The sequence below is a fragment of the Jaculus jaculus genome, chromosome 1, assembly GCF_020740685.1.
Source record: "Jaculus jaculus isolate mJacJac1 chromosome 1, mJacJac1.mat.Y.cur, whole genome shotgun sequence".
Classification (NCBI taxonomy): domain Eukaryota; kingdom Metazoa; phylum Chordata; class Mammalia; order Rodentia; family Dipodidae; genus Jaculus; species Jaculus jaculus.
This window is the reverse complement of record NC_059102.1, coordinates 225,989,422-226,009,628: the sequence shown is the minus strand read 5'-3', so window position 1 is coordinate 226,009,628 and position 20,207 is coordinate 225,989,422.

The window sequence follows — 20,207 nt, the reverse complement described above, 5'->3', positions numbered from 1 at the left end:
CTTCTCAGTGTTTTCTGAGGAAATGGACCACAATGTGTGTTCGCTCATGTCAGTTATTGGGAGCCAGCGCTCCTGGCCTGTTGGTCAGGCACTGGTCAGAGGAGCCTGGCTTCCTCCTTATCTCTCCAGCTCAGACAAAGAGCAGGACACCCTGGAGACCAGAGGAGAGGGCCAGTTAAAAAGCCCAAAGACTCATACACCCTACACACCACATGTGGCCTCTACTCCTGATTCTCTTCACCCAGTAGGCAGTATGACCATGCAAAAGCCCAGTGGAGATTCTGTGCCCCCATACCTGGCCCCTGACTCCTCCACTATGAGACAGAGCCCCTGTTTAGGAAGCAGAGGATAGGGGAACAAGCAAACCCCACGTGTCGCTTGTCACCAGCCAACAGATCCTTAAACCCAGCACAAGGCAAGCTGTTCATCCCGTAACCATAGCTTGAATGGACTCTGGGCTGGGTGTGATTCCAGAAAGTAACAGCGCCCCCCTCCTGCTTCCCACTACATAGAGGCAATTTTCCTTTTCTTTTAGAACGCCTTAGTGCTGTGACTTCTTCCACCGGACACCAGCAGCATGGCACAGACCTCTCTTCATGTGAACTGAACAAGTCACTTTTATGCCGGTACGTGATTGTCGTGAGAGAGCCTTACTTCCGGGAAGGGCTAGGAATCATGTCAGAAGTCAACGAACGCTGGAAGAATGCGCCGTGCCTCAAAGGTGTTTGCACGTGATGGTGTTTGAAGCCAATCTGTCCAGTGGCCTTGGTGTTAACAGCACTGTCTACTTTTCATAGTGTTAGAGGTGAAGGAGAACTGGCTAGGGACACAGCTCTGCTGATAGAGCTGGAGAAGGAAGGTGCACTCCTTCTGAAACAATGGCACTAGATGAGGATCTGCAAAGTGTAGCCGTAGCCGAGATGATACGTGTCAGTACCCTCTGAGGAGGTCGTGCTGGACACATACGCTCTGTATGTAGAAAAGCCCATTTGACCCTACAACAGGCCCAGGGGCTAAGGACTGTGATTCTCTTCCTTTTGCAATAGGGAATACTGACACAGAAAGGTCGGTCTGTTGTCGAGGACCACACTGCTGGACGGGTGAGAAGGTTGCGGTGTCAAGGCCAGGTCACACCAGGCACACCAGTCACAATGGCCCCAGGCTGTGATGACAGGAGCTGTATATCTATAAGTGAAGTCAAAGCCATGCTGCTGCCCGGACAAGCCACTGACTGCTCTATACTCTGTGCCTGGATTTGCCTGTCCGTGACAGGAAGGTGGCACCAGTCCCCTCTTGGGGAGTTGTCATCAAGGCTTCGTGAACAGGGAGTGATAAGTGTGTGTCCCATCAGAAGTACTCAACAGACACTAGGTGTCGTTCCCCAGGACCCCTCTGCGCCCTCTCAGAGGCCACGGCTGCATGGGAGCTCTGGCCATGTTCATAGATGCCTGGATGGCTAAGCTATTGTACGGAGAGCTGGGATGTCCCCCCGCAGGAAAAACTCAGACATGGTTGGCAAAAGATCTCTCAGGCATCATCAGAAGAGTGGGGACCATACCTTCTGCTCCCACCTGCCCCAGGAGGAACTTGCTGACATCCCTCAGTTTTCCCCTCACCTCACCGTGTCACCATGGGGTCCAGGTCCTGACCCACAGCACCATCCGAGTGACAGGAGACAAGTTTGACAGGCTCTTGGCCACCCACCCTGGCCACTGGTGGGTTCCTGCCACACTGTTTAGATGATGTAGTCCTTGTAACCGTCCTTCCCTCTTTTCAAAGTCCCCTTTACTGTACCCTTCAGGCATCTTGCGCCTGCGCAGCGAGTCACGGGAACTGTAAACAGCCCAGCATCCGGAGCCAGTTCCCAGCCAGGCCTGGGGCCTCCTGACAACCAGCTGGGACCTGACACAGAGACCAGGCAGCAGAGACACCCAGGATCTGGGGTCTGGTGTCCCTCAGTCCCGGGGTAAGCCCTGCTTCTGCCTCCTATGGGCTACATGTGTCCTCTCTGGAACCCAGTCACCTTGTCTATAAAAGGGCAGCAGAGATGGGCTGAGTGCTGTCTAGCAGTTGTCACTAAATACAGGCTCCTGGATGGCCCCTAAACCCAGACAATACAGAGAAAATCACTGATGACGTTGGGAGCAATAACCCTCTTTTAAAATTGGGGTGGCTACCCCACAATAAGAAAAGAAAGACTTGCCAAAAGAGAGAGAGATCTGGCAGGGGAGGTGGGGGGGGGTGACATTCTGCCATCAGGAAACTTGGATTTCAATCTGTTGCATTTGTTTATTGATACCTTACCTGCTGGATGACCCTGGTTACATTGCTTAATGCTTCTGGGCACATTTCCCCCTCTCCCAGTGGCGAGCTTCCTAAGTGGCTTTTTTTTTTTTTTTTTTTTTGAGGTAGGGTCTCACTCTAGCCCAGGCTGACCTGGAATTCACTATGGAGTCTCAGGGTGACCTTGAACTCACGGCGATCCTCCTACCTCTGCCTCCCGAGTGTTGGGAATAAAGGCGTGCGCCACCACGCCCGGCAGTGGCTTTATTCAACTTACATTTTTTTCAGGCTCCTGAGGACGGGGAGGAGGGTGAAAGACACCTTGGGCTTATCCTTGAAGACAGAAGCACAACTGTGAAGACTGGAAAACAGAGCCTGTACCAATGAGCAGCATGGCTTAGAAAGTTTGCAGGGAAGTAGTGAGCCAATGATGGGCTGTCTGGGGTACAGTCAATGGACACAGGCAGCCAGGGCCTCCAGGTTACCAAGATGATGTTGAAACATGATGGCTGCCAAGTGCCCTGGGGATAGGGTCAGAGGATGACTGTCCTGCCATCCCATTGGGCCTCTGGGTGCTGAGAATGGTGTGTATTTCCATCTGAGTCTACTTGTGTGAAAATTGTCATCTTGTCTGGAAGATTCTTGTGCTTGGTACTGCCCTGCACTCAAGTTAAATTTCAATTATATAAAGAAGATAACAGTCCAAGAAAGATAAGCCTCCATGATCAGGTGTATGGCTAAAGGCCACACAAACCAGATGAAATTTTTTTTTTAAAAAGTAACTAATAGAAGATGAGACAGCGAGAGCAAACCAGCACCTAGACTCTTCTTATAAAATATAATCAGGATTCCTGCATTTTTTTGTGGGATTTCTAGTGTGTGTATGTGGTAGTTAGGTGTTGTGTTCATGTTGATTTTCACATAGATATGGAGGGGACACCACTGTCCCTCCTGTGCTTATCTTAATCTGCTCGGGGCTGAGTGACTGGTTGGGACTGGTCCAGTGATCCCTGAGGAAGGACATGAAGGGAATGTTTTTCTGAGGATGGGGGACCTCAGAGGTCTTGAGCAAGGAGAAACCATGAAGTTGTCACAGATTATGCCAAAGTCCTACACAACAATGTCACTGAAAATAAAGTTAGTATTAAACTGCAGCATAGAAACTACATTGAAGTTCTTCCTCCTCTGTTTGTTATATGAAACATCAAGTCTATTTTTTCATTGTTTCTTCAAGGCAGGGTCTCTCTCTCTAACCCAGGTTGGCCTCGAACTCACAGTGATCTTCCTACCTCAGCCTCCCAAGAGCTGGGATTAAAGGCATGTGTCACTACACCCAATTTAAGAAATCCATTTTTTTTGTTTTTTTTTTAAACTTTTTTGTTTATTTTTACTTATTTGAGAGCGACAGAGAGAGAGAGAGAAAGAGGCAGAGAGAGAGAGAGAGAGAATGGGCGCACCAGGGCCTCCAGCCACTGCAAATGAACTCCAGACATGTGCGCCCCCTTGTGCATCTGGCTAACGTGGGTCCTGGAGAATTGAGCCTTGAACCGGGGTCCTCAGGCTTCACAGGCAAGTGTTTAACTGCTAAGCCATCTCTTCAGCCCAAGAAATCCAATTTTTTAAAATGAAAAAGTTACATGATTTAATACTGGCAACAGAAACATGGGATGGGGTGGGTTGTTTCCCAACAAGGCTGCAAAGCTTGCATGGGAAACACGTGACCACTGATGCCGGGAAACTGAGCTGAGCAACTGGCTTCCTAAGGGAAGTGAAGTTGCTCCAATTCAGTTTATCTTCCCTGGACCAGATGCTCCAGTGAGGAGATATGGCTCTGTTGGTAGAGTGCTTACCTAGATGCCCAAAACCCTGAGTTCAAACCCCAGGACCACATCAACTAGACATGGTGTCACCTGCCTGTAAACTCAGTATTCAGAAGGTGGGGCTGGGGCGATTAGTGGTTCAGGATCGTCTTCAGCTACATAGTGTGTTGGAGGCCCTATCTCAATACATAAATGAGTTAATTAAATAATAAATAAATTTCTAGAAGTCAAGGTGAGAGGCCAGATGTACAGGTGTGGCAGACTGCTTGGGAGGAACAGTAGGACCTCCTGATGCCCCTATTAGGAGTCTTACAAAGCACCCTTTCTGGTTGGACTCAGCCTCGCCCCAGGGTGAACAGCCTAGGAACCTGCCCTCACTTGCCTCCTTGGCCAACCCTGTGTGTAGTCAGAAAAACATACAACTATTACCTGCAGCCCTGGAATGTAAAAACAGGAATCTTCTAGGCCTATGGGGATACCTTGTTCCAAATAGTGTCCGCCATACCCTCCTCTTCTTCCCCCAATCCCAATTTTGACTTGTATGAACCAAATTCCAGTGGAACTTTCCAGAACGTCTACTACAACAAGGCCTCAGCCACTTCTTACAAGCAATGTATGTGGCTTCTCCTCCTTGCCCTATGTCATACCAATGCTATTTCCTTTTATTATAAATAGGGATTTCACCCAGAGGGGTGCCGTCTAATACCCCTCTGCTGCTTTGTGCTTTAATCAGGCCTTTCCTGCCCAAAATATTTATCTTCCAGCAAAGAGGTGCTAATTTTATCTTGTAAAAGTGGATATCTGCTTACGTCCCTTCTACCTTAGAGAAAGATAACCAAACGCGAATTATGTCATCTAAACTCAGCATCCTCCGAGATCAAAGGCATAGTGTATACACCTGCCAAACTTGATGGAACGGCCATTGGCAGACCCTTCCGCCCAGCTCGCGTGTGCTCCATTGATAGACCCTCATTGCCAGTTCTGTGAAAGGGACCGGCCTGTGCTGTTTGTGCCAACTGATCTCCACGATACTGGGAGGTTTTGAAGCAAGAGTCCAAAATAGATGTGCCCTTCTCACCCCCTCTGTAAAGCCCTCACCACAGGAAATGGCCCACGTTCAAACTTTCATAATGGAAGCAGCGTGGGACTAGATAAGAAGCATGCTCCTTACAGGGACATTCTCATGTTTAGAATAGAGTCAAAGTGATCCATCACCGAAGCCACCTGAGACTGCCTGCTTGGATGGAGCCCTGCTTCCGCTTCCTACTGCTCATTTTCTGGGACCTCCTTCTATCACAAGAGTGCCATCCTCACACAGTCCACACGCACATACACACAATTGCACACGCATGTACACACTCCTATTTGACAGTAATGTTCACAAAACTGGACTCAGCCTTCTATTAGAATGTCCATATTGGTCTAGTGAGATATCATATCCTCCGCCACTCACCATGTTAGAAATGTAAAATCCAGGGTCCTTCCAGAACCTGGCCACCCACTCACCCTCCAGCCATCTTCCCTCCCCATCCCACAGATCCACATGTGATCAGGAAAGTGTCTTCTTCCCACTCCATGTGGTTCTGCAAGCTTCATCATTAGCTGGTATGGAAACTCCAATCTTGGGGGCTGGAGAGATGGCTTAGCAGTTAAGGTGCTTGCCTGCAAAGCCCAAGGACCCAGGTTCAATTCCCCAGAACCCACACAACCCAGATGCACATGGTGGCACATGTGTCTGGAGTTCATTTGCAGTGGCTGGAGGCCCTGGTGTGTCCATTCTCTCTCTCTCTCTCTCTCTCTCTCTCTCTCTAAGAAATAGATAGATAGATAGGTAGATACATACATACATACATACATACATACATACATACATACATACACATATAGCTATATATAATAAACACCAATCTCAATGAGGTTTACAGAGCCCTGTGGCTCCTGATAAGTGGCCACATGGGACCAGCAGATTATGGCAATCTATGCAAAAGGGGCTTGGGAACCGGGGCCTCGGGGTAGACCTATTTTTCCTGGGTGACCAATTGCTAAAAGGACTCATGTGCAGGAGGGTCTTAGGTAAGGTGGCATCTGGACAAATGAATAGTAAAGCCTTAAAAAGTGGGAATTATCATATGCCAGTTGAAGCCCTAGAATTAGGGTTGAAAATAGAATCAAAATGTCTCAGACACCTTCCGGCGCCTCCATGAGAAGGCTGAGTAACAGCCTGGCTCAGGACAGGTGTGAGAGTCAGGACTTCGGAGTGTGAAGCTTATGGACCTTGCAGAGCCACAGTGGCAGGATGACCCCTTCCCTTGGAGCCTTGGAGGAGGAATCCGTATGTGGTAAGATATGGGCATCTTCAGGCACAGGCACCCACGGGCAGAGCTCCAACTCAGCTGTGATTGGAATCTTGGAAATACAGGCACAAGTACAGAGCAACCATCAAAATGGCAGACAGTTGGTCATTTAAAATTTATTCAAGGGCTGGAGAGATGGCGTAGCAGTTAAGGTGCCTGCCTGCAAAGACAAAGGATCCTGGTTCAACTTCCTAAGACCCACGTAAGCCAGATGCACAAGGTGGCCCATGCATCTGAAGCTTGTTTGCAGTGGCTGCAGGCCCTGGCATGCCCATTCTCACTCTCTTTCTCCCTCTAATAAATAAATAAATACAACGTTTTTTTTTTTTAAATTATCCAGACTTTTTCTCTGACCTAGAACATGGGTAGGGGAGATTTTTTTGGTAAAGGCCAGACAGAAAACATTTTGCAGGCCACTGTTGCATGTGCATAGTGTTGTGTGTGTGTGTGTTTTAAATCTTTAAATATATAGCAAAGGGGCAGAGAGGTGCAGCACCTGCCCAGAATATCTGTGGCCCTAGCTTCCATCCCTAGAACTGCAAAAACAAACATATACACAACTTTTAAATGACCAGCTGTACCAAGTCTAGACTGCAGGCCACAGTGGCTAGTCTACCGTGGTGTGGTGGAAAGGTCTCACGCTGCTGCTGCTGCTGCTGCTGCTGCTGCTGCTGGCCAGGACAGCCAGTGTCAGCAAGGTAAATTGGTCTGCCCCTGGTGTTTAAGTCTTGCATGTCTGTCACCATCCTTTTATACACTTGCTAGCTATTTGTGTTCTGTTTTTTTTTTAATATTCTATTTTTTAAATTTTTGTTTATTTTTATTTATTTATTTGAGAGTGACACAGAGAGAGAATGGGTGCGCCAGGGCATCCAGCCACTGCAAATGAGCTCCAGATGCATGCCCCACCTTGTGCATCTGGCTAACGTGGGTCCTGGGCAACCGAGCCTCGAACTGGGGTGCTTCACAGGCAAACGCTTAACCACTAAGCCATCTCTCCAGCCCCTAATATTCTATTTTGTATTGATTTATTAGAGAGAGAGAGAAAGAGAAGGAAAGAAACAGGTAGAGAGAAAGAGAGAGAATGGGCATTCCAGGGCATCCAGCTACTACGAACATGCCAGCTTGTGCATCTGGCTTATGTGGGTCCTGAGAAATCGAACCTGGGTCCTTTGGCTTTGCAGGCAAGTGCTTCAATTACTAAGCCATCTCTCCAACCCTGTGTTCTGTTTTTTGAGACAGGGTCCCACTGTGTAGCCCAGGCTGGCCTTGGGCCAATTCGAAGTGATCCTCTTGCCTCAGCCTCTTGAGTGCTGAGGTCATAGGTAGGAGCCACCGTGCTTGGCTCCTTGTTTGATCAGCTGAGACAGGAACAGGAGCGCTGGCCCTTGGCAGTGGCGAAGGGTCTGCAGTCTCCCCCGCAGCTCCAGCAGTGTGGGCTGTGCACCCTATTGCATGGCTCATGACCGATGGGACCTGCCCCTCAGCACTCTGGGTTGTCACATGAGGCCTGAGGACAGGTCTCCGAGTCACAGAAGTCCATGTTAGAACTTGTGGCTGAGGTGACCCCTGACATGACTGAAGATGACAAGGGTAACATTCTGTCATGAAGGCCTCATACCCAACCCATCAGCTTTATCCCCACAGAGCAATGAGGCCTCCATGTTCTGGGGAGTTTGTGTGTGTGCGTATGCTTACATGTGTATATATGTGTGTGCTTGTATGTGCACATGTATATATATATGTGTCCATGTCTTTTTGTATATGTGTCTGCATGTACATGTAATATGGATGTGTATAAGTGCCATTCTCATGTATGTAGGGGATGTGTGTGCATGTGTATGTGTATGTAGTTTGTGCATTTGTATGTGCACTTTTGTATATGTACATGTAAGTAAATATGTGTGTGTGTTTATGTATGTGTGGATGTGTACCGTCTGTATTTATGTACGTTGATGTGCACGTGTTTGTATTGTGTGTGTGCCTGTGTATATTATATGTATATGTGTTTGCGTGTGTATTCTGTGTGCTTGTGCATGTTGTGTTTATGTGGTATGGGTGTGTACGTGCGTATGCGGTGGGTTGGTGGCACAACCGGGGGTGAGTGTGTGGAAGGCTGTGGACAGTTGGAAGTCCGAGTCCCATTCTGTGGAGATCACAAGTTCGAGGCTCTACACACCGCAGCTGCGCAGTGCAGACCCGCCCTCCCAATCAGCAGCTCTGGCGCTCCTGCCCCAGCCCCGCCCATCACAAGGGCCGTTCCTGGAAAGGGCTGCAGCTGCCATTTCCTTCAGCCCCATAGAAACACCTTCTAGCAGCCCAAGGTGAACATGAGTGCTGACTTGCTTGCATGCTCGCATCAGGGTTTGGGAAGTCGAGCCTCTGAGATAACGTCTACTTACTAGAAGGTGAGCCCACCCTAGAGTTTGTGCATGTTCCGTGGGAGTGTCACCTCAACAAACACTTTGTTTATTCAAGTCACCACCAAGCTCCCCCTGGCCTGCTCTCAAATCACAAATCCAGGTAACAGCCAACCTGTATCCTGTAGCCTCAGACCAGAGCTCCACGCGGTGCAACCGCAGCAGACTCCACTGACTTCTTTCCCACAAGACATCTTGAGTGCCATCAGTTTGCTTCATTTATGAGAACAACATTCCTTTCCATTGCTGAGTAGTGTTCCATTGCATAGATTTGCCATGATTTATCTGCTAACCCAACCGTGGGCTTTTAGCTTATATCAGTGTTTGGCTCCTGTGAATCAAACAGCTCTGAACATTTGCACAGCAATATTTTGTGAACAAATGATTTAAGATTTAACTTCTCTTGAAAAAATGACATAAAACTGAATTGCTAGGTGATCCAGCAGTTGTATGACTTTGTAAAAGATTGTCATGCGAGGGGCTGGAGAGAAGGCTTAGTGGTTAAGGCACTTGCCTGCAAAGCCTAAGAACCCATGTTCGATCCAGATCTGGCATAAGCCAGGCACACAAAAGGTGAGGCAGACACACAGTGGTACATGCCCACTAGGTGGTGCAAGCGTCTGGAGTGTGATTGCAGTGGCTGAGGCCCTGGCATGTCAATTCTCTTTCTCTCTAAAATAAAATAAAAATAAATTGTAATGCTGGGTATGTCATTTAACATGCCCCAAGGTCCGTGAGTTCCAGTCACTCCTCAGCTTAACCAACACCTGGCAGTTTCAGTGTTTTAAGTTTTTAAAAACTATTTTATTTGTTTGCGATGACTGAGAGAGGGAGAGAGAAAAAGACAGAGAGAGAATGGGTGCACCAGGGCATCCAGAGACTGAAAAGGAACTCCAGATAAATACACCACCTTTTGCATCTGGCTTTACATGGCTACTGGGAATTGAAACCCAGTTGTTAGGCTTTGCAAGCAAGCACCTTAACTGCTGAGCCATCTCTCCATCCTGTGTTCTAAGTTTTAATCCACTCTGGAAGGCAGAAATTATTCCCACACTATAGTTTTAATTTGCATTTGGAGGCAGCTATGGTAGTATCTTACCATGTGTTTAGTGGGCATTCCTATCTCTGCTTTGTACAAGTCTACCCAGAAGTATTAGCTATTTATAAAGCTGGGTTGGCTGATGTTGCAATTAACTTCTCATGACTGGGGTAAAACAAACACCCAACAGAAGCAGCTTATGAAAGGAAAGGATTTATTTCAAGCTTACAGTTTTGAGGAGACGTTTCATCATGGTGGAGAAACCCTGGCAGAGAAGACAACCCGCGAGCATCATCACACATCAGCAGCAGGGCAGGAGCAGCAAAAGAGAATGATGCAGACAATGCCCATTAGGTCTGGACTGATGAACCTCAAGGCTCATCCCAAATGACACACCTCCTCCAGCAGGGCTCTACCAGCTGGGGATTGAGCTTGAGGCTCAACCACAAACACATGAGACTAAGGGAGATATTTCACATGCAAACCACTGCAGCCAGCTTCTTAATTGTTCTTCTTCTTCTTCTTTTTTTTTTTTTTTTTTCGAGGTAGGGTCTCACTCTAGTCCAGGCTAACCTGGAATTCACTATGTAATCTCAGGGTGGCCTTGAACTCACTGAGATCCTCCTACCTCTGCCTCCGAGTGCTGGGATTAAAGGTGTGCGCCACCATACCCAGCTTAATCGTTAATTCTTAGTTGTAAGAGGTCTACAAGGTGTTTTCCAAATACATGTATTGTGAGCACTTCCTGAAGTCTTAGGTTTGCCTTTTCTCTTTTAAAAGTATTTTTCAAAGACCAAGTTTTTAAGCTTTGGTAGATTCCAGTTTACTTATGATTGTAGCATTATTTTTTTTTTATCAAGGATAAGAAATCTTTGGTTGCCTCAAGTCTATGAAGTTATATTTTTAACATTTTCTTCCAAATGTTTCAAAGTTTTATATCCTACATTCAGATCCTTGATGCATTTATTTGACATTAAGTTTTGAATATGGTGTGAGGTGAGGGACAGGTGTCATTCTTTCTCAAGTGACTGTAAAGTTGTTTATGAAAAGGTTGAGGAAGCTTCTTCAGTCCTGACAGTCTAAACATCACATGTTACCAATGCTTTCCCCATAGCTCATCACACATGCAAATACTGACAAATATGAATTGAGGAAACAGATTGATGGCGATCACCATTGAGAATGGAGAAAAGAGTTCTTGGTAACTGTAAGTTTGTGATAGGCACTGTCCGTTGATGGCTCAGCCTGCATCTTGCAAGTCCCTCTTCCGCTGCTCTGGACAGTCCCTTTTCCAGCCTATCTTGCAGGTCGTTGGGATCACTCAGGTAAATTACTCAGTGTTTTCATCACCAGCCCTTTCTAGACATGAGAGTCAGAAGAAAGGCCATGAGACAAGATCTGAGGACCATGGTGGAGACAATGCCCAGTCTTGGAGTGACAGGGCTGGGTTTGCATGCTGCCCCCCCCCATTGTCTCCATGTTCCATGTGCCTTCCTTGTTGGAGTGTCGATCTTTCTAAAACTTTCGTCTTTACCCCCATTCTTTCCTTTATCTCCCTGCTTCACCTCAACCTCTGGGTCTCAGTGTAAAGATTACTTCCAGGCTGGAGAGATGGCTTAGCGGTTAAGCACTTGCCTATGAAGCCTAAAGATCCCTGTTCTAGGCTCAGTTCCCCAGGACCCACATTAGCCAGATGCACAAGGGGGTGCACATATCTGGAGTTCGTTTGCAGTGGCTGAAGGCCCTGGCGCACCCATATTCTCTCTCTCTCTCTCTCTCTCTCTCTCTCTCTCTCTCTCTCTCTCTCGTGCTGTCAAATAAATAAATACATAAAATGAACCAAAAAAGAGAGTACTTTCTTTTCCCTCATCCAAGATCCACCAGACTCAAAATTTTAGTACCCATTCTCTTTGCCCAAATGATCTAAGATGGAATTAAGTGTATAGTCTGTGAGAACCCTTCTCCCACAGTGGGGCATTGGGGTTCTGAGGGTGGAAGTCAGTCCTGCTGGCAGGGACCCCGTGCTTTGGCACCTAGCACAGTGCCTGGCCCACACACAGAATTTTTACACATGCATCATACCTGGATGGATGAAGAAAGGGAGGAAAGAATGAGGGAGGGATGGGGCCTAGAAATGGAATGAGTAGGTAAATGAATGAATAGATGCATGGTGGATAGATTGCTGAATGGCTGGGTGTGTAGGTGGAAGGTGAAGAGATGGGAAGTATTAGGGGAATGGATAAATAGAAGATGGGTGGGTGGATGGGTAGGGGAGTGGTACAGGAGCAGATGGATAGATGGAGGCATGCGTGGGTGAACAGGTGAATGATGGGCAGGTGGATGGATTGAATGGCAGTACCACTAACTTGCCACGTGACAAACTGGACAGTCCCCACCCCTTTCCAGGCTGTGACTTTCATGTGTGTAAATGGAAAGACCTGGAGCAAATGGACAGTCTGAACCTTTCCTGTTGACTTGTGTGGTGGTTTGATTCAGGTGTCCCCCATAAACTTAGATGTGCTGAACGCTAGGTTCCAAGCTGATGGAGATTTGGGAATTAATGCATCCTGGAGGCAGTGTATTGTTGGAGGCAAGCTTATGGGTGTTATAGCCAGTTTCCCCTTGCCAGTGTTTGGCACACTCTCCTGTTGCTATGGTCCATCTTATGTTGGCCAGGGGGTGGTGTCCACCCTCTGCTCATGCCATCGTTTTCCCCTACCATTGTGGAGCTTCCCCTTGAGCCTATAAGCAAAATAAACCTCTTTTTTTTCCCCCACAGGCTGCTCTTGGTTGGGTGATGTCTACCAGCAATGCAGACCTAACTGCAACAACTCTTTAGTAAGGTGAGTCCAGATGCTCCTGTGTGGCTGTGTTCTCACAATCAGCCCTTTGTCCACAGATCTTTCCATCTTCCCCACTCACTACAGGTGACCCAGAAGTTGTCCTGGAAGCTCACGCCACAAGAGCATCCTGTGAGGGGACAGCTGGCGGCATCCCCAGACTATGTCGAGATGCCAGGTGCCCCCGGTACAGACGTGGGGGAAGGCTTCTGCACCTGGAGGCTTCTCCCCAGTGCCAATACCCAGGGCCCTTCCCCTGCTCCTGCCGCCCACTTGTCACAGAGTCTGCTGGGCAGGTTTTGTGTCTGTACAGTGAGTGCCAATGTGGTTTCATCCTGAACATCTGACTATGTGGGGGCCAGCTCTGGAGACGCACAACCCACACACTTACCAAATCCCAATCCTAATTCGTATCGGAGGCAAGGTGAAGAAAGGTTTCATCGTGTTTCTTCAGGAAAGGATCAGTTGATCTCTTGTCCCTCCCCCTCTCCCATGGGAGGCTCAGCAGCAAACCACGACTGTGCACTGAGCTCCCTCGAGTTTGCCAAGAACAGTGGTATGGACATTTCATACCTTCTCTCTGGGCCTCACCACAACCCTTTGCTTGTTTTTGTTTACAGACATGGCCTCACTATGCCAAGCTGGCCTCAAACTTGACATCCTTCTGCTCTGTCTCCACAGGGCTGGGGTGACAGACATGTGCCATGACATCTCAGTCACAATCCTGAAATTCACTATGCAATCTCAGGGTGGCCTCGAACTCACAGTGATCCTCCTACCTTTGCCTCTCAAATGCTGGGATTAAAGACATGTGCCACCACACCGGGCTAGGTCTCATTCTCTATGGTGTGTTTTGGTGCCCATCTGATAGATCAGGGGTCAGACTCGGGGGTATGCATGGGCACACCCCAAGTCCTAACACACTGACATGGTCTGGCCAAGTTGAACCCAGACTTGAGCCTCAAGGCCAGTGTATTTATTCCAGGTGGCCTGTCCCATTACAGTCTGTGGTGAGGGTGACAGAGCCAAGCACACCAGGTGGCTGTTCTGTGACATCCCTTGCCTGCCTGACATCTGAGGCCCAGGCCAGGGTGACAGGAACTCAATCGGCCTCATCTTAAACCCACAGGCAGCACGCTGAGATTGTCACAAGGGGTGCAACAGAAATGGCAGCATTGTCCTTAAGAATGCAAAGTGGAGGCTTGCCGGAAGGCAGCTGGGGAGGAGGGAGTGTGGCTGGGAGGGCTTAGACCTACACTGGCAAGCTGAGACAGAGGCCGGCCTGGCTGTGGTCAGTGTGTGGTGTTTTGTGTTGGCATGCGACGGCTTGCACGTGGACAGTGTGGTCATGTGTTGGTGTGTGGCTTGGGCTGATGTGTGCCACTTAGATGTGGCTGGTGTGTGGCCCTCAAAGGCTCATGTGTGGGGAGCTTGGTCCCCAGGGTGGTGATGCAGGAGGTGGTGAGGACCTAGTTAAGGCCAGGTAGTTAAGTCATCGGGACACTATGCTCATTACGGGACAGCGTAGCACTTGGAGAAACCTCTGTCCATTCCCGTGTGAGAGGTTGCTGTCAAGGGATGAGCCTGGCCTTCCACTGGCTGTGATTTCTGTGTTCCTCGTAATGTGATTCTCACCACGTGATGTCTCTCACTGTGTGACGGAGCTCTCACGCGCGCTCTCTCAGTTTCACGTGGATGGAATGAACATCCAAAACAGACAGTTTACGGGAGGAAGGCGTTTATCTCAAGCTTACACATGCAGGGGAAGTTCCATCGGTGGTGGAGGAAGCTGCTTCCACTCATCCAAGCCGAGAGAAACCATCACCAGCCAGCAACCACCAAAAGCAACAAGCACAAAACCCGGGTAGCAAAACAACAGGGGACCCACTAGAGCTCAGACAGCTCTGCCTCCAAACATACGTTAGGGCTGGACCCTAGGATCTATCTGTGGTGACATCTCTTCCAGCCAGGCAACTGGACATCCAAGTTACAAGTTTGAATGAAACACCCACATCTATGAGGAATGCACATTCAATCTACCCCACTCTCAATGATGCTGTCACCATGGGGGTCTTCACCAGAAGCTATACACGCGGTACCATGTAACTGTGAACTAAGGAAACCTCTTTTCCCTATGGAGCACACAGCCCCGGGTGTTTTGTGATAGTAGTAGAAAGTGGGCTAATGCAGAGGCTAAGAGAATCAAATTGCCACGATGCTACCTCAGATCTCTGCTTCTGCTTACCAAACTAGCACCTAGCCTGCTGTCCAAGACAGAAAGCCCTCCTCCACCCAGGTCACTTCTACATCAGGATTTAGCTCCTCACACCTGACACAGCTTATACCACAAGCCACCTTTAACATACCAAAACCTCAGAGCCTGTGCATCTTAGCTAAGGCTCAAAGATCATTCATGCTCTTCTCTAAGTCTCTGGGCCTCTGGGTTCCTCTCTCAGAGAGCCACACCATGTGCCCCACCCCATCCCACAAAACCCCGTGACCTTGTGCAGCCACACATAATGAAGGGAGCCTTACCTGTGAGGATTAATGGCCCACTCTGTCTTCTGCAGCCACATTCCCAATTTAAAAACATTAGAGTTAGTTTTCTATGTTCCCAGCTCAGAAACACAAGCAGATGCTGGGAGCTGGGGTCAAATGGCCAGGCATTCCCTAAGAGGCCGAAGTTTGCAGACCAGATCCTTCTGGTCAGATGCGCCTGCCGTCACCACATCATTACCGACCCTGCCATTAGGGAAGGCAAACCTATACTTACAATCAAAACGGACTTCATGTGTAACCAGGAGGCCGTGCTTCCAGGAACAATGGCCACATCCCTTCCTGCCATCAGCCTCCTCTGCTTCTCCGCTACTGCCCGGCTCAGCAGAGGGACCTGTGACGTTAGAGGCTAGTCAGCTGTTTATCTTTTCCACCTGCTTTCTCCTGTGAAGAGATGCCTCCTCATCCTCCAGTATCCTGCTCACATCCAATGCTAGAGTTTGCTTTTGAAATGACACTCCCTTTGCCTTCAATGGGACAGAGATGCAAGGATGTAGAGTCAAGGTCTCAGGATTACAGATTTTATATTCTAAAATAAAAGTACACAGCAGGACTGGAGAGATGGCTCAGCAGTTAAAGGCGCTTGCTAACAAAGCCTAACAGGCCGGGGTTTGATTGCCCAGTACCAATGTAAAGCCAGATGGAGAAAGTAGCACATGCATCTGGAGTTTGTTTGCAGTGACCGGAGGCCCTGGCATGCAATTTCCTCTCTCTCTCATTCTCATTCTCTCCCTGTCTCTCCTTGCAAGCAAATAAATTTTTTTAAAAAATTTAAAGATTTATTTATTTATTTATTAGAGACAGAGAGGGAGAGATAGTGAGCATGGGTGCGCCAGGGCCTCTAGCCACTGCAAGCGAACTCCAGACACATGCACTGCCATGTGCATCTGGCTTACGTGGGACCTGGGTCCTTAGGCTTTGCAGGCATGCACCTTAACTGCTAAGCCATCTCTCCAGCCCTAAAAAAATTTGTTTTAAGTAAACATGGTAGGTCATGGTATAAGACAACAAGGAAACATAAAGCTTATACATGTCCTCAGAGTCTAAATTTGTGCCACCAACCTGATACCACGAGCCTGGAAGGCAAGTTGGCAATACATAGCCAGATGCCTGTGATATGGAAGTTCATGACCAAGAATGTCGGGCTGGAGAGATGGCTTAGCGGTTAAGCGCTTGCCTGTGAAGCCTAAGGACCCAGGTTCGAGGCTTGGTTCCCCAGGTCCCACGTTAGCCAGATGCACAAGGGGGCGCACGCGTCTGGAGTTCGTTTGCAGAGGCTGGAAGCCCTGGCACTCCCATTCTCTCTTTCTCCCTCTATCTGTCTTTCTCTCTGTGTGTGTCGCTCTCAAATGAACAAATAAAAAAAAAAATTAAAAAAAAAAAAGAATGTCATGTAGGGCAAGCATCAGCCATTGCATACAGTCACAAGCTCACTCATGCAAAACCAGGCATTCTTAGTCTAGCAGAGCATCTGGGGAAAGCTTAGGTGTTCAACCAATGTGAAAATGCTATGTAGACAAACAGTAGATTGGGGAAAAGTAAAAGTGTGGAGTAGGAAGAGAAAATGATGTCAAGCAAATGTATAGCAATTTACATATATAGAATTTTAACCACAAAGAAAAACACCAAAGGGCAGGAAGATGCTAGTTTTAGTAACTTATTTCTTCAGATAAAATATCCTCAATCTATGTTACTTTAATTAAAAAAGGGGGAGGCCACTGTAATGGCTCAGCAGTTAAAGGCACTTGCTTGCAAAGCCTGTCAGCCCAGGTTTAATTCTCCACATAAAGTCAGACACCAAAAGTGATACATGCATCTGGAGTTTGTTTGCAGGCTCAAGAGGCTCTGGTGTGTGTGTGTTTGCAAATAAATAATTTTTTTTAAATAAAGTTTATTTTTATTTGAGAGTAATAGAGAAAGAGGCAGAGAGACAGACAGAATGGGCTCACAAGGGCCTCCAGCCACTGCAAATGAACTCCAGATGCATGAGCCACCTTGTGCATCTGGCTTACGTGGGTACTGGGGAGTCGAGCCTTGAACCAGGGTCCTTAGGTTTCACCAGCAAGCACTTAACTGCTAAGCCATCTCTCCAGCCCCCAGCAAATAAATGATTTTTAAAACACAACATTTAAAAGATAAATATTTCTGACCTCCCAGGATTGTGGGTGTTGAGGTTCATTTGGACAGTTCTGTTCCCCTGATGTCATCTGTGGTCATCCAAGCAAATGCTCATGGGATTAGTGGTCAACACTGGCCTCTGGCTGGTAGCTGGGCTGGAGGGTCAACAGAAGACCTTGCCTGTCCATAAGCCCAGTGGTCCTACAGCATGACAACCAGGCCCCCACATAGGGGCCTACGTGCAGGTGAGACCTGAAGCTGAGATCTCTTTAGCCCCAACCTTGGATGTGCCCCAATACCACTTCTACTGCATCCTACTGGTCAAATCAAGTCTCAGGCTCTCCCAGAATAAAAGAAGAAGAAATGTATTCTGTTGCTTAATGGAACATATGGTAAAAAAAAAAAAATTTTCTCCATATTTATTGTGTCACTGCTAGGTGGAATTATTTATAATCTTCCACATGAAAATTCCACTTGGTCCTTGTAGTGGTTATTTTTCTTGTCATCATTTTGTCAGTGCCTGACAAAAACAACTTCAGGGGATTTATTTTGGCTCATGGTCTGAGAGGATACATCCACAAGAGTGAAGGGAGAGTGGAGTGTGTGGTGGCGGCAGGTGCATGAAGCTGCTTCCTTACATCACAGCCGATCAGGAAACAGTTGCTCTGGAAGAGGAGTAAGGCTTTCACGCATATCATCCACCTCCTAGTGACCCACTTCCTCCAGCAAGGCTCCACCCTCTTAGGGTTCTACAACCTCCCAAAACAGCACCACTAGCTGGGGACCAAGCGTTCAAACACACTGCCTGTGGGGGGCAGTTCATGTTCAAACCATAAGAGCCCTGCTGCTCCCTGTTAGAGCTTATGCCCAAAGGCTAGTTAAACATCTGCCCATGCTGGCATTATCTTCAACACTTACTCCCACCCCCACCCAAACTTAGGCATTTTGGATTCTGAAAGCTGTGTGTTGGTAGCCTAGTTTCCTCCTGTTTTTATGCAGCTTTTTCCCTAGCCCTGATGGGAGACCGACCGCAGCCCTCAGAGCTTTGTGCACACTCTGCCTTCCCCCCACCTCTGCCAAAGTGCCTATCTCTTCATCACATAGGATTTGTACCTGACAGGTTGCTTTGGCTCCTGATGGATATTCTCTTCTCTCTCCCTCTCTCCCTCTCTCTCTCTCTCTCGCTCTCTCTCTCTCTCTCTCTCTCTCTCTTCTCTCCTCTCTCTCTCTTTTTCTTTCTTACTCTGTCTCAGAAAAAAGGGAACCCTGAGATTAACCTTGGAAACAAAAAACCACTTCACCAGTATTGACAATTTGTCTCCATCAACCAGTTAGCATTGGAATGGCCTCCCCAAGGGATGGGGAATTGAGTGTGTGAAGTGGTTAAGCTAAACCATGAGCTTGGGAGCCAGCCCTCTGGGGATTGTGCTGCTGTGTGGTCTTGGGGCCATGCACCATGACCCCAGTGCCTCTGTTTCCCAGAAAAAGCATAAATACCAATGTCTTTTCTTGCCTAAAGATTTTTTTCCTCCAGAAACTCAAATGTCAGATTAAAAAATGGGCATTTGAATGTGAAAATGAAGCCACAGAGAAGTCATGTAAGATAACTACATTGCCCTTTTCCGTGTGGGTGTGTTTACAGGGTCCTAAAAACAATGACACTGAGACAGGAAGGCCAGCCTGGGCTACAGAAGGAGACAAACCCTGTCTCAAAAAAAGTCAATGACAGGCTAGAGAGATGGATTAGAGAATAAAGCCCTTGCCTGCAAAGTCAAAGGGCCTCGGTTTGATTCCCCAGCACCCATGAAAGCCAGATTCACAAGGTGGCACATGCATCTGAAGTTCATTTGCTGTGGCTAGAAGCCCTGGTGCCACCATTTTCATTCTCTCTCTCTCTCTCTCTCTCTCTCTCTCTCTCTCTGCCTCTTTTCCTCTCTCAAACAAATAAATAAAAATAAAATTTTAAAAAGAGGCAATGACAAAACCCTGGGAGATGAAAGTTCTGATCCAGTCTGGAGATTAACTAGTATATGACTTCATACAAGCCATTTAACCTCCCTGGGCCCCCCATTTTCCATATAACAAAGAATGTTGGATTGAATCTGTGGATCTCACCCTTGGTGGCTTGTTAGACTCTTCTGAAAAGGTTTTCTTTTCTTTTCTTTTCTTTTCTTTTTTTTTTTTTTAATGCCAATGCCTAGACCTCACCACAGATTCATGAAGTCAGAATTCCTGGGTTTAGAGCCTGGGCCTTGAATATTTACAATTCCTAAGTGATTCCAGGACACAGCCAGGATGGAGACCCTGTGAGTTAGGTCCATAATTCATCAGCTATTTTTAATCCAAGACTCATTTCTTTAAACACAAGTTCCTCTCATGGGCCCTTCATGCACAACCGGCACCCAGGCAGCTGTTCAGAGGCTGAGGATGGGGGGCCCCGAGTCCTGCCCACCCTGCCACGCCCCAGCCAGGACCAGTCCCACTGGGGCCCATGAGTTCTGCTGTGCATGGCTAAAACTCTTGGAGACGAGACACTTTCCAAGAGAATTTGGAGAACTAAACTTCTTACATCATTTGAGAACAGCCTGCATCTGGAAGGTCATCTGTCATAAACATCATCACACATCCATCTTCTCAGAGAAACCTAGTTTTCACTCTGCTTTTCTGGGTATGGAACACGGGGTAAACCGGTCCCTGTCAGGCATTTCAGCCAGCCACAGACTCCTGTTGTTGCCTTCACCAGACATGCTGGTGTCTTTGTCCCTCAGAGGCCCAAG